The sequence below is a fragment of the Physeter macrocephalus genome, chromosome 4, assembly GCF_002837175.3.
Source record: "Physeter macrocephalus isolate SW-GA chromosome 4, ASM283717v5, whole genome shotgun sequence".
Classification (NCBI taxonomy): domain Eukaryota; kingdom Metazoa; phylum Chordata; class Mammalia; order Artiodactyla; family Physeteridae; genus Physeter; species Physeter macrocephalus.
Window position 1 is genome coordinate 131733024 of NC_041217.1, and position 16114 is coordinate 131749137.

Here is a 16114-nt window from a genome sequence, read left to right on the forward strand (position 1 = left end):
CCATCTTTGATGATGCCTCTACAATGAATTGTCCCTTCTTGAGAGCGAAGTACTTGAGGTCATTCATAGCCTTATATGTAGGTTACAGTTAAAAATTATTTCGTCTCCATCTAACAAGGTTGGCTCACCCATAAAACCTTCCCTGACTGTTCAGGTTCACACTGGCCTAGACTTTCTACATATTATTTTCTTAGCTAAGAGAGTCAACACAATGTGGTGGAAACCCTGGCCTCCCTGCACTACCCTGCCACCCCCCAACTTCCAAAAAAAGAAAAACGGAAACAAAGAATATATACTGATCACCAGATGTGCTAACAAGCAAAGTGTTTGGTCTTGGAGATATCGTGCTGAACAAAACAGACATGGTTCTATTCTCATGGACTTGCAGCCCAGTAGGAAAGAAAATCAACAATTAATTCTAAATAATTACATTTCTTTAAAGTATACAAAGGGTACAAAACAATATTGGGTGTTATGTGAGTAAAAACAAGGGGAATTAAGGATGTTGATTTACTTGTCAGATCTGAATTCAATACACAAATCTACCACTTACTCAATGTCCAATAATTAATACATTATTTTACCTCTATGGAATTCCACTTTTTCCTCTTTCAAATGGGCATGATAATACCCACATCATGGAAGTTGGGAAAATTAAATAAAATACACGTTAAAGAACTTAACGGCTCATGACTTATAGGTATTTTATAATTCTTTTACTTGATCTTCTGTCTCACCTTGCAATCTCCACTTTACGCTCTAAATTACCTATTTTAGGATTTGGCTGGTTATACTTCACTTGTGTCGATTCAACGAAACCACACTGGCAGGTCAGTGTTGGGAATGATACTGTTTTAGACATGCCTTGTACCCCACACAGCACCAGCTCAGGCCAGGTGTGCTGCCAGGGCTCAGAGGCTTGCTGACTACTCCATCGTGTGATGTAATCATCTTATCAGCTGAATAACCAAGCAGTAGCTTGTGACTATCCTGAAACTCTCTACGCTCTAACACTTGACTTAAGCTCATTGTCCTTAGAGGGAACCTTCCAAGTTGAAAACTTAACTCAAATAATTAGTGTTAAGGGGTAGGGGAAGGAAGACAGCCTAGTCCATTTCATCACTTTACCAGATATAACACTGCCTTATAAGAGAAGATAAATTTAAACCCATAAAAGCTATTTTATGCATAAATTTATATTGAAAGAATGATAAATGACTGCTTATTTTATACATTTATTTTTTAATGACTGCTTATTTTATAAAGAGGTTAAATCTGCCTGCTTTACAAGGATTTTGAAGAGAATCTTAAAGAACTTTCACTGATAATGCTTATTGTTAATAATAAAGAACACATTTAGCAAAATACAATAAAACAGAGAACTTGCAATGTAATAAAACTGTCCTCTAATTAGAAATAAAATTATTCATATCAACACTGAAGTAAATAAACTCAAAGTATTTTTGTTGGTCAACTACCAAGAACAAGCCACTATGTGGGTACCTTAACAGAGCATACAAAACACATGGAACCCTTGAGATGCTTTTACAGCAAAATAGGGGAAGCAAACAAATACAACAAATATTAAACAACTACAGTTATGTAAATAGAAATTCCAACCAACAAGTGCTGGTCACTAAATAAATACTAAATGATTAGTGAATTAGGTCAGTGACTAAACATTAAATTAACTGCGCTAGCAATAATTGCTTTTAGAGTTCTAAGAATTGATATGGCTAGAAGAGATTTTATGGAAGAAGCAGAATTTGAGAATGTTTTTTTCTCTTATTTTTAAAATTAAAGTATAGTTGACCTACAATATTATATTAGTTTCAGGTGTACAACATAGTGATTCAACATTTATATACATTACAAATTGATCACCATAATAAGTCTAGTAACCACCTATCATCACACAAAGTTTTTACAATATTATTGACTATATTCCCTATGCTGTACCTTGCATCCCATGACTTATTTATAACTGAAAGTTTGTACCTCTTAATCCCCTTCACCTATTTTGCCCAACCACCACCCACCTCTGGCGACCACCAGTTTATTCTCTGTATCTATGAGTCTGCTTCTGTTTTATTTAGTTTGTTCATTTATTTTTTAGATTCCACGTTTATAGGAAATCATACAGTATTTATCCTTCTCTATCTGACTTAGTGTAATACCTTCTAGGTCCACCTGTGTTGTCACAAATGGCAAGGTCTTCTTTTTTATGGCTGAGTAGTATTCCATTGTGTATATATATATACCACATCTCTTTTACCCATTCATCTATGGATGGACACTTAGGTTGTTTGGCTATTGTAAATAATGCTTCTATGAACACTGGGGTGTGTATATCTTTTCGAGTTACTGTTTTCATTGTTTACATAAACAAGAAGGGTTTTGAATAAGGTACAGAGTTTGGTTATGTGAAGAAGAGTCCTGGTAGATGTAATGACAAGGGGAAAAGCATCTATGCAGGTGGGTGAAGAAGAGAACGTGAAAGCCCATCTGGCTCTGAATGAAAAATTGTTTGGGTTAGTGGGTGGGTGACAAGAAATAAGAGTACAAGGTTAAAAGATTAATTGACAGTTTGTTTACAGAAATAATATTCCAGGGCTTCCCTGGTGGTGCAGTGGTTAAGAATCCGCCTGCCAATGCAGGGGACACGGGTTCGAGCCCTGGTCCGGGAAGATCCCACATGCCACGGAGCAACTAAGCCTGTGCGCCACAACTACTGAGACTGTGCTCTAGAGCCCATGAGCCACAACTACTGAGCCCATGTGCCACAACTACTGAAGCCCACACGCCTAGAGCCCGTGCTCCACAACAAGAAAAGCCATGGCACTGAGAAGCCCGTGCAATGAATAGTAGCCTCCGCGTGCTGCAACTAGAGAAAGCCCGCGTGCAGCAACAAAGATCCAATGCAGCCAAAAATAAATAAATTAAATAAATAATTTTTTAAAAAAAAGAAATAATATTCCAGCTTAGGGACTCTGCAGAGGTGCCTTGAGGTACTCTGGGGATGGGGCTTTGAGGGGACACTCGATTTAAGACCTGTTCTCCCAGATTCAACCAGAGCACTTACACTTTCACCTGTATTGTTTACAGGATTTATAGGGTAAGATGGTTAAGAAATGATACCACAGTTAAGGAAACAAATAAAACAAAATTTTAACACATCCTTCTCAGAAAATAATAAAGCAGAAAAAGATTTTTTAAAAAAAGAAACTGAAGACTAACAACACAATAAGCTCAAGGTATTATATGTAAGAGACTGTGACATCTGACAGACAGAAAATACACATTTTGGGGGAGGCACACACAGAACAATTACAGAAACAGACTGTGTATTGGATCATAAAAGAAACTTCAATCAGTCTCAAAAAAATCAATATCATACAGGCTGTGTCTTTGGACATAGTGCAATAAAACTATGAAAACCTATAATGACAAAAAATAACTTTAAAGCTCTCTTGTGTTTGACATAAATTAATAGTTAATAATAAATTAATGTTAGTATTAACATAAAGATATTTTCAAAATAGTGCTGAATGAAATGGGGAAAAAACAGAATGGGGTCAACATCATTATGTAATAATATTTATGCGAATTAACATTCTGCACAAAAACCACAACACATATTTTGCAAGTGCATATACAAAAACACAAATATTTAACACATTAGAATGGTTAATTATAGTGGGTGTAAAGAGACAGGAATACAAGGGAGCAAAGAAAACCAAACAGGGACTCTCAGATGGCCAATGATGGTAACATGCTATGAAGGATTATATTTAGTGCAATCTTCTGCTCCTGGGGACTGAAAAAAAGAATGAGCTGAGAAAGGTTTTAGTGTTAAACTAATGTAAAAAGACTTCCAGGTTCCAAAATTTGTCTGACTTGTTCAACCTTCAGAGAAAAAAATAATAATAATAACCTTCATGGCCATTAACTATACATTCAACTGCTTAGACATGTAAATGATTAATGACACGAGGGATCCTCCTTTGGTAAAATGTGGCTCTGTCACAAATGATGAACAACTCAAATTGTGCTACAAAAGGTGAATCTCTATCAATGCATTCTTGTGGCTGAACAGAAACAGCAAGGGCTAAAGGGTCAGAATTTGGTTCAAGTCCTAGCTGAGGCACTTAACACCACTGGTTCCTTGGACCAAATACTGAACCTCTACTAACTTATTTGTAAAATAGGGTTGTTACCTTAAAATGGATGTTAACTAAAAATTCCTAGGACATAGGGTCCAAATGTTAGGGGAACAACACAACCATGATTTCATTTTCATCATTTAGTTATATTGAGGTTTTCAGTTAAAATTGGTGACAAAGCTACGTTTTTCTTCTTTAACTTTGTCTGTCTTGAGGAAAAAAAACTGAGACTTGTGAAAGGAAACAGTGGTTCCCCATGATGGCATGAAGGAAGCAGGCACACAGTCCTCCAATGGGAATCAGGAGAGGAAGGGGCTCTAGCATCATTATTCCCCGGATTCTCTTCTTTGAGTTACTTATATTGAGGAGTCCCAAGGACAACTTCTTGAGGAGCAAAGGAACAACAGCACTGTTTCAAGTGACTGTCCCATGGTTCATAGGTCATTGAGGTGGCTTTAAAGTGTGGAATTAAAACCCTTTCCATAGTTTCAGTTTGGGAAGATGAAAAAGTTTTGGAGGTGGATGGTGGTCACAGTTGCACAACAATGTGAATGTACTTAATGCCACTGAACTGTATGCTTAAAAGTAGTTAAAATGGTGTATTTGTTATGTATATTTTATGACAATTATTTTTTAAAAAAACCCTATCTATAGGGCTTCCCTGGTGGCGCAGTGGTTGAGAATCCGCCTGTCGATGCAGGGGACACGGGTTCGTGCCCCGGTCCGGGAAGATCCCACGTGCCGCGGAGCGGCTAGGCCCGTGAGCCATGGCCGCTGAGCCTGCGCGTCCGGAGCCTGTGCTCCGCAATGGGAGAGGCCACAACAGTGAGAGGCCCGCGTACCACAAAAAACAAACAAACAAACAAAAAAACCCTATCTATAGGCTTAAAAGATCCATCAAAAAATCGGTTCCCTTATCAACATTCCACCAAGGGACTAAGTTGTAGATTTGTTATCCCGAACTTTTGAAACCTCCAGCCCTATTTTTCTGGCCAATTGTTGTGTTATGACACTGGCATATTCCCATTTTTTCAATTAACAAATTTTTTTTTTTTTTTTTTTTTTTTTTTTTGTGGTATGTGGGCCTTCCTCTGTTGTGGCCTCTCCCGTTGCGGAGCACAGGCTCCGGACGCGCAGGCTCAGCGGCCATGGCTCACGGGCCCAGCCGCTCCGCGGCATGTGGGATCTTCCCAGACCGGGGCGCGAACCCGGTTCCCCTGCATCGGCAGGCGGACGCGCAACCACTGCGCCACCAGGGAAGCCCTCAATTAACAAATATTGATTGAATCCAAATTCATGTCAGGCTTGTGATGTGAAGGGCACACTACTGAATTTGTTTTCAAGGACCTTAAAATCTATCACTGAAGACAAGCATACATATCAATAATTCTAATTCAGAGAGAGAAAAACTATGAGAAAAATACCAGCAGCTGAAGTCACCCATCCATTTCACTGTGTCGTCAGGAAAACCAATTAATGTCTGCAAACTACACTGAATATCATAGATATTCTAGCCAACTTTCATTCTACTGGTCATATATAACTTCTACTGCATAATGCTCAAAACTCATTTTAGCTGACATTTCCAATAATCCTGCATCCAATTTCTTCCAGCTTTATTTACCTAAACAAGGGTTATTCAGCTTTCCTTGACTTTTAAAATTATCTTTTTTTTTTTTAAATAGGAGAAGGGGGTAAGCTCAACAGAATAAAGCTCAGCAAAGAAGCAAATCCTAGAACAATTAAGAGCTGAGTATCCTTGAATAGTTATGAAGTTTCAGTAATAATTTATTGGGGACCTGCTAAGTTGCAGAAATTGCACTAAAATCATCCAATAAATTTTCTCCATTTATGCTAAAAACCACCCTATCAGGTAGAAATTATCATCACTGCATCTAGATGTGGGAAATAAGACTCTGACCTTGCCAAAGGTCACCCAGCTAGACACTGATATAATAAGGATGCAAACCCAGTTTTGTCTGTCTTCACAGTACTCTCTGAAAGTATCTTTTCAGATTTCTGCTTTCTTTCTATTGCCCTATCCTATAATATAAACTCCACGAAGTTCCTTGTACATGTAGCACACTGCTGTCTTCTGCACTTAACAGTGACTGACACATATTAGGTGGTTAATATATACAATATATGCCTGTTGGAAGCATAGACAGATGATTTCTAAGGACTTCTTCAATTGCTCTGCTTACATTTCTGCCAATACCCCAAACAATGCTACATAAAAGCCATCTGAAACCTAAAACCATTAGTCGCATGCAATTTGTTTCAAAGACAATGCATTCTTTCAGTTAAAGGAAGTAGAAAAATGGTTTGTTTTTTCTTTGGATTTGTACTCAAAAGTAACAAAATCCATTAGGACTGTGTATACAATATCTTTTAAAAATCAACTCAAACTGAAGAAACTTGAAAAGCAAAGAGATTGATACTTTATCTTTTCTTTCTTTCTCTCTCTCTTTTTTTTTTGGTGCATCATGAAACAGGAAGAGCAGTAAGACAATAAAAATGCCAGATGCCACATATATACAATGGAATAATACTCAGCCATAAAAAGAAATGAAATTGAGTTATTTGCAGTGAGGTGGATGGACCGAGAGTCTGTCATACAGAGTGAAGTAAGTCAAAAAGAGAAAAACAAATACCATATGCTAACACATATATGGAATCTAAAAAAAAAAAAAATGGTTCTGAAGAACCTAGGGGCAGGACAGGAATAAAGACGCAGACGTGGAGAATGGACTTGAGGACACGGAGAGGGGGAAGTGTAAACTGGGATGAAGTGAGAGTGGCACTGACATATATACACTACCAAATATAAGACAGCTAGTGGGAAGCAGCCGCATAGCACAGGGAAATCAGCTAGATGCTTTGTGACCACCTAGAGGGGTGGGATAGGGAGGGAGGGAGGCAGGGAGACGCAAGAGGGAGAGGATATGGGGATATATGTATACGTATAGCTGATTCACTTTGTTATACAGCAGAAACTAACACAGCATTGTAAAGCAATTATACCCCAATAAAGATGTTAAAAAATAATAATAATATGTTAGTAACGAAGACAACTTTGCATTCCAGTTTCAATATGATGTAGAAGCAGAGTGCAGAGGATTTTTAGAACAGAGAAAGTAATCTGTGTGATATTATAATGATACATACATGTCATTATACATTTTTCCAAACTCTGAGAATATACAACACCAACAGTGAATGGTAAGGTAAACTACTGACTTTGGGTGAATATGATGTGTCAATGTGGGTTAATCAATTGTGACAAATGTACCACTTTGAATGGGAGATTTTTTTTTAAATTTTATTTATTTATTTATTTGTTTATTTTTGGCTGTGTTGGGTCTTCGTTGCTGCAGGAGGGCTTTCTCTAGTTGCGGTGAGCGGGGGCTACTCTTCATTGTGGTGTGCAGGCTTCTCATTGTGTTGGCTTGTCCTGTTGCAGAGCACAGGCTCTAGGCACGTGGGCGTCAGTAGTTGCGGCATGCAGGCTCAGTAGTTGTGGCACACGGGCTTAGTTGCTCCGTGGCATGTGGGATCTTCCCGGGCCAGAGGTCGAACCCGTGTCCCCTGCATTGGCAGGCGGATTCTCAACTACTGCGCCACCGGGGAAGCCCAGAAGTGATATTTTTTAAAGACATTTTTACTGCCAAGGTAAACCCACAGATAACAAAATCTGTTTTCAGAATTTACCTTTTCAAAAGAAGGGGGAAGACTGAAAATGAGAATGGTTATCCCAGGTTTTAGATGAACGTATAATGTATTTATAATAAGAGGAGAAATATTATGGACATATATATATACGTATATGCAAATATATGCAAAAAACTAAAAAAGTGGAAATATTAGCATCATTAGCCTATGTTCAGTGATGATATGGTATTGCTATTATAATTTCCTTGTATGTTTTAAATAGTCAAAGTAAAAATACACTTCTAAGTGAAGATTACTCAGTATTATGGATTTGTCCTAATCCATTTAATCATTCCCGTAATGACGGATGCTGAGGTAGTATCTAGTTCCCAGTTTAAACCCTCGGATCTTTGGGGAAAAGCTTACTTTTATGAGCTCACATCATCAGGAAGTACAGCATCCCTTCGTTTTCTACACAATGAACTAATTTCAAGTTTGCCCTTTCATGATGCCAGGAGGGAAAGAAGTTCTAATATGTCCCTCAGAGATCTATTCTCACCTGAGTTAGGTTACAGTTTGTGGGTTTTCCAGACTGTGGAGGACGTGATTACAGAGAGAAGGTCATATTCGTGAGCAAAATACTTTTTTTCTGGAAGAATTCAGCAGACATGTCCACCACCTAGTGCCCATGGTGCTTCCATAGGCAGTATGGAGCTTGGAAACAGTCCTTCACTTAGTGGAGTATAGAAGATAACCACTGCCCACAAGAAAAACAACCTCCATGTGGGTTTCCAAGTGGTTTTTCCTTCCCCCGCTTTAGGTTTGCCTCTGACAGGATGGCTTCCTTATTCATTGTTCTTTAAATTGCTCTGATCTGCAGCAAAAGAAAGGAGGAATGGATCAGGTTCAGAATGCTATCTTCTTCCTCCTGAAGCTCAAGCCCTGGTGAGCTTTGCAAAGTGTCCAGAAGAGCCTGAAAATCCTGGAGGGTCCTCTTCCTGTGGATCAGGATTCAAAAAAGTTTGTACCTTATACTGCCAATCTGTGGATGACAGGAGTTGACCTAAAGGCTTCTTGAGGTTTCTATATATTGCTGGTGCGGTTGGCTGAGGGCATGAGATGGTTCTCCAGCTGACTCTGTGTGCTGTGGCCACCAGTCTGTCTCAGTGGGTCCTTTTTTGAGGATCCCACTCAGCAATTAGAGCCTGGCAGCACTCATCCCACCACTGTGGAAAGTAAGATATGTCCACCTGGCTCAGATCCTGTGGTGGTGGTTTTTTGTGCTCAGCTTGAGGCTGAGAATAGTCTTCCAACTCAGTATTCCCGTCAGTCTGTTCTTGGTGATCCTGGCGTTCTTCTTGGTATTGGGGCCAGAAAGGATACTGAGTATCTGGGTGTCCTCCCATAGTCAGCAGTACTGGCACATAATTCCCAAGTGTTAGAGTAGAGGGAGAGTTCTCCCCTCTTTGCACAGCCTGCATGGGCTGCATCATGACAGTTTGTCCTTGGATCACACAAGGGACAGAGGATACGTGGGATGGGAGAGGAACAGGTTGAAATGGTTGGTTCCTGCTGAAAGAATTGAATTCTCGATTCTGGAATGCCTGTTTGGCTACTGTTTTCCTGTTTGCAGTGTCAAAGAATTGGTTCCTCTTGAAGGCTTGAACTAGAATGTTTGATTGAGATCTTGGAACGGATGTGTGGTCTTGTGTGGCTCCTTTTGGTAAGTATTCTTGAGTTTAAGGCTGAGGCTGGTTCTGTCCATGGGTTTGGTCTTCTCCTAAGGAGGAGCTGAACCCCAATCGGCTCTGTCTTGCTCTGTGGTTTTTAAACCAAATCTGAATTTTAGATTCTGGAATGCCAATTTCCTTGGCCAGTTGTTTCCTGTTTGCTTTTTCAGGGTAAAGGTCATGGTCAAACCATGCTTGGAGGACATTCTTTTGACTCTGGTTGTAAATAATCTTGCCTTGCCAGATTTCTTTTCGTAATAGTATGTCACTGCAAAACAGCCCCTGCTTCAACAATCTATTCCTCTAATCATAATTGGGATTTTACTTTTTATAAACTCTGGAAAATAAACAAAGCATGTGGCATTATCAAAGAAGAGAGCAAAACACAGATGGGAATTTACCACTTGCAGTGCTGTTCAAATCCATCTTCTGAATGGGAGATTTTTATAACAGTGGCAGCTATGTATGTGTAGGGCAGGGGGTATATGGAAAATTCTGTACCTCCTTTTCAATTTTGCTATGAACCTAAACTACTCTAAAAAAATGAAGTCTTAAGAAAATGTTGTGGACAAGTATTTTATTTGTAAGTGTAATAAAGGAGATTAAGTGGTCATGCATACAAAAAAAATGCCAAATGCTCTGTAACACATATGATCTTTAATTTTCAGTTAAATTTGTATTACGATTTTCAGGCCTCAGAATTTGAGTTATCCTACAATGTTTATTCAAACCCATAACTACAAGGGACTTAAAAGATGACAGGTCCAACTCTTCAGATAAATTAAATGCCATGTTTTCACCATTTCATAAAATCAGAGACTTAAATCAAGCGAAAGAAACTAAGGTATCATGTAAAGCTACCTTCTCTTACACCACGCACCCCCCCAATTTATAAATAAAAATAAGACTGAAGAAATGAATATAATGCTATAATGCTAATTTATAGCTAGAAACTAAGGTCTTCTAGTTTGTAGTTCAATTTTTCTTTACCAAATCATGTTAAATTTCTCCAATAACATCTCAAAGAACAAAAATGATTTCCAATTTCTCCCTCAGTAAAAGAAGCTATCTTTAGAATACTCATATTATCGTGTATCTCCTTACATGAAAAAAACATTTCGCAGTTCATCATGTCATTGAATCCTTCCCACACCTTTGTAAACACCTCCTTTTGCAGGTGAGTGGACTGACACTCAGAGAGTTAAGGTGATTTGGCCAGTGTTTGGGCCAGGTCTGCTGAACCTAAGAGCTTTGTACTCTCACATCACAGCTATCTCTTAGACTGGTAGAATTTTAAATAATAAGAAGTTCACTTAAGGGAACTCAAACAATGGTTCCCAGGATTGGTCTCCTTAGATTATCTGCCAGGCTGGCTACCTAAAAATTACCCTTAGAGCCTATAAAACAGAATCATGACTAGGCTCTACCAGCAGATCCTGAGCCAGTAAGTCTGCGGAAAAATTTAGAAACAGGGTAAAGTTTTCTTTGTAACAAGGTCCTTAGATGATTCTCTTGGGCAGCTGGGTCTGTAAATAACAGACTAATCTCCCATGCAATGCAAAAATTTTTTTCTACAGCGGACATGACAGTCAACCATAAAGTTCACAGATACCAAATTTAAGGCAGACTTTAAATATGCCTGACACAAAACTAATCTGATATGGAGATTATCTCTGGCTCCACAATCATACCTCAGGATTAAATAAGAGATTTATCTTGACTATACAACAGATTACTTTGAAATCTCAATCTCAGTCTTTCTCCCTCTATCTCCCAGCCTCCTAGGCTGCACCTCTCCTTCTCCAATTTCAGATGTTTTCTGTAACTTCCATTACCAATTGCTTCTACTCTGTGGGTATAAAAAAAGGTGATCTAGAATTTCAAAAGGGGAGAAGGAAAACAAAATTAGTGTGTGGGGGGAAAGCAGATCTGAATTCTCATCTTTGAAAAATCAAGACACCACAAGCAAGTTTGCTCACTCAGCATTTAAGAGAAATCATAGCTGAGGTCATCCTGTGCATGGCTGAGTCAGCACAAACTGCTCCACAGCCTCAGACATGTGATCCCACTACAGGGGTAACCCACACTGCCTGGCATTTGCTCTAATAGCTGCAGGGAGTTGTTTCCATGGCAACCAGTGAGTGAGGAAAAGGATATGTGGGGGGAAAAGGTATAAAGAGAACAGTTTTCCTAAAACATTAATTTTGATTTCACTAAAAAAAATTGAAGAGGTGGGGTAAAGAGTAAAATAATACTACTATTAAAAATAATAAAATAACATTTGAAGCCAATAAGTTTCTTCTCTAAAATTAAGAAAAAAAAAAAATACAAAGAACCCACACTTCATTTCCTATACACAAACACCTGCCCCCCTCCACACACACACACAAATCATGTAAGTACTAGCTTCTAGTAACATACCTGTTACTGGTACTTCCTAGAAATATTTGTAACAAACAGCCAACCTTTATATTGACTTTCATTGACTTCCACAGTGTGTTAGTCACGTGGTAGTAGTTCCTATCCCAAATAACCTAGATGCCTTCCATTTCTAAATACAAATCAGAGATTAGGAGATAAGTAACCCACTTCTTTTGGCACCAGGCTTTACTCAAGTACCTCTGAATGAACATCAGACTAGAATAACTAGAGAGAGAGAACAGTCTTTTGACTCAGCCGAATAGGCACACTTGCTTTAAACCTGGATTTTCCAGCCCTGTGACAATGTTATCTGAAGAAAGGAATCCCAATTTGCTCATAATTCTGTATCAAAGCATCAGCGTTTTTCCTTGTCCACAAAAGCCAATAAGATTTCTCCAGTATGGTTTCAGGGTGTTTTCGTATCATCATAGGATATTAGGTGTTGCTAAGTAACAGAGCCTTTCTCCCAAGACAGAAACAATTCAAGTCACTGCCCAGTATTTTAATAACAAATGTTCAACACACCAGAATAATGACCCAATACAATTTTAGAAGCATTTAGTTACCTGGTCTGTTTCCAAACAACACAAAATAATTTAATACAGAGAAAATACTTAAATATGTTTCTTATACATTAAATACAACCTTTCCACTTTTAAATAATCAGGTTACAGGAAGCATCTCTTAATCTAATTTTCTTACACAGTAACCAACTTTCAGTTCTCTGTTAGTACATGCAGATTTAAGAAGTAAAAACATATGGAAAAAAGCTCATAACCAATCAGAAGAAACAGCACGTGAACTCTAGCAGGAAGGAGCAAATCTCAAGTGAAATTCCAGACCAAATAAAGAAAATAATGAAAATGTGTCAGCGTAAAGAAACCATATTTGACGTGATAAATAAACAAACTTTCTTCTTAAATATAGATGTTTCTGCCAGTATATAAATTTGATAATATCATGTGGACCTACAGATAGAAATTAATAATTGAGACACAAAACATGAGAACTACAGTTAAGTATGAATATAACAGCTAGACATTGTTCTAAGCACTTTACTATAGTTTAACTCATTTAATTTTTATGAAAACCTTGTGATATAGATATTATTATCCCCAAATTTACAGATGAGGAAACAAAGGCACAGAGAGGATAGGTAACCTGCACAGTAACACAGCTAGTGAGTGGTAAAATAGGGATTTGAAACCAAAGACTTCGGCTCTGGAGTCAATAATCTCAGGTGAGAGTCAGGGCTAGAATTAAACAAAAAGTATATACAGAACTCGGAAGGAAAACAGAAAAGTTAAGTCATTTCCTTCCTTTCATTCACAAAAATTCAATCCATTTTAGATACAAGAATGGAAAAGGAAAGCAACCATAATTTTAAAGTGACATAATTCAGGCTGTCAATTAGAACAAGAATCATTACAATTATTTCCTTAAGAGACCACAGTGTGAGAAAAAAAATACTCAATAGTGAAAATCTAAAATTTTCCCATTAGATGAAACAAAATTCAAATGAATCAATATGCAATGAGCAAATTTTAAACATAAGGCACTGTATTAATATCAATTGAACTTTCTCTGTTAGACACTATGTTGATCCCTTTGCATATTTGGTATTATGAAATATAGTCCTCAAGACGTCCATTCTCAGTAAATTGGATAAACAAATTGTGGCATATCCATACAGTGGAACTTTATTCAGTAATGAAAACAAACAAGTACTGCTATAGGCAACAACATATTTGAATATTAGAAACATACTGTTGAGTGAAAGAAACCAAGAAAGAAAAGTGTATACACCACACGATTCCATTTTTATCAAGTTTAAAACCAGGCAAAGCTAATCTATGGTTTTAGAAGTCAAGACAGTGACAGTGTTGACCTTTGGGGAAGAGAGAAGAAATAGTGAATCAAAGGGGGGCATGAAGTGATTCTGGGTGGTAGTAATGTTCTGTTTGGTGGGTGAAAATTCATCAAATTGTGATACAGTTTTCTGTTTGTATATATTTCAATAAACTTATTTTTTTAAAAGAGACTTAATAAAATAATGTAATGTGAGAATCCTGTTTGAATTCTGATTTGAACAAGCCAACTACATTTTGAGACAATACAGAAATTTGATTATGGATTATATATTAGATTAAACCAAACAATTATTGGGTTATACTGTGTGTATATGTATCGTATATATACACAATTATACATATTGTATAATATACACTGCACAATATTATAGTTGTACTTTTAGAGATGTATATGTATGAATGAAATGACAAGTCTGAGAATGGCTTTAAACTATTTCAATAAAGAAAAATAAAGGATAGGTAAAACAAATACTACAGCAAAACCTGGTTAATTACTAAGTCCAGGAGAACAATATATGGGAATTCACTCACTGTTCTCCTTCAGGTTTGCAAATGTTTGAAAATTTTCACAACTAAAAGAAAAGCAAAATAAAACCCTCCTAACAATCCTATAAGGTATAATCATCCCATCTTACAGATGATGAAACTGAGGATCATGGAGGTTATGGAACTTGCCCAAACTCGCATTTAGGGATTGGCAGACCTAGAGTTCAGATTCGGGTCTGCCTCACTCCAAATCCCATATGCTTACCCACCACATAAGAAAGATCGAGAAGCATGTTGTGTCCACATGTGGTAGAGTGGCAGAAGTGAAAGCTGAAACCTGCCTCAGTCCTTTTGGAATTCATGATTTAGGGGGAGACCTAGAACACACAGGCAATCCCCATAGTCCAGCCTTTGGAAGATTAATTTGCAGCAGTACACATAGGACAACTTGAAGAGGAGAGATGAGAAAAGAGGAAGACCAAGAGAAAGACTATAAAAAAAAATGGTGGAGAAAAAATTAGAATTCAGCTTGCATGTGGTGGTAGGAAATAATTCGAAAGAAAAAATCAATAAGGTTTATGAACTGTTTGGATATCTGCGGTAAAGGAAGGTTAAAAGGAACAAGGAAACCAAGGTCCGATCCTTGAAGACAAGGAGTGAAGCACAAGGAGGTGACGATTTAGTTTAAATGGGCTGGGTTGTGGTATCAACAACAGAGAGCAGCTGAATTCGGCCTGGAGCCCAAGAATGACGGCAGAGAGGGACGAACACTTTGAACACTCTTTGAGGATGAATTAGCACTCAACTCTGGGGAGGATGGCTCAGAGGAGAGGAATGGGGAACCTGACCATTTAGGAGGCCATTACTATGCAACCCAAGAGTAACAGGAAATGGATATAAACTGGGTTAAGGTGCCAGTTGGAAGAGAAAAGGGAACTTAAGGAATCAGAGAAAGGAGCGACTCCACTCTATTTATTCCTAAAAAAAAATATATATTGAATGCCTGCTCTGGGCCAGGCATTAGGCTACCTGCTAAGGATATAAGGGTGAATTAAAAGAGAAAGGAATAAAGATTGAATTAGGTACTATCAAAAGCATAAGAAATTCCAAATATGATTGGGCTATTTCTTTCCATCACTTAACAGCAGGCAAAGAAAGATCTGACTTCTGTAATCGCTATCTAAACTCTTAAGAATCACATTTAGTTTGGAGAAGGAAACAAACCAGTCCAGGGCATTCATGATCAAGGACACCAAGGATGAGAGAGGTCAATTGGAAACAAACAGCAAAACCAGGAATGGAATCCAAAAGTCCTCATTAATTAGGCCAGATTCACTATTCTAAGTCTCAGATACTGGGGCAATTAGGCCAGGTCTAAACTGAAGTTGTAGGTGGGCTATCTTTGCCTCTCATTTTCACAAATCTCACCCCAATTCCTTATTTCATGCTATGATAAAACTGACCAGTCTGCTAAATCCCTCTGATAATGAGGGATGCGGGGCAAGGCAATCATTCAGGGAGGCAGATGCAGTTGACAAATGATCTATCTACAAAGGCAAAGTGCAAGCTCACTGACTACCTTTAGGTTTAAAATATAAAATGAAATTAGCATGCAGGAAAGTTAATCCACCCTAATTAAGGAAGATGGTTACATCTGCACCCATGCTCAAACATATAGGTTCACATCATCAGTCTTTTTTTTTTTAACATCTTTATTGGAGTATAATTGCTTTACAACGGTGTGTCAGTTTCTGCTTCATAACAAAGTGAATCAGTTATACATACACATATG

The 16114-nt window shown here is 37.9% G+C and overlaps 1 protein-coding gene across 14 annotated transcripts in view; it reads right to left on the reverse strand.

The window, feature by feature from the left end:
- The window catches only part of PATJ (PATJ crumbs cell polarity complex component), a 363430-nt gene that overhangs the window by 155396 nt on the left and 191920 nt on the right, over positions 1 to 16114 (reverse strand). The window lies entirely within an intron of this gene.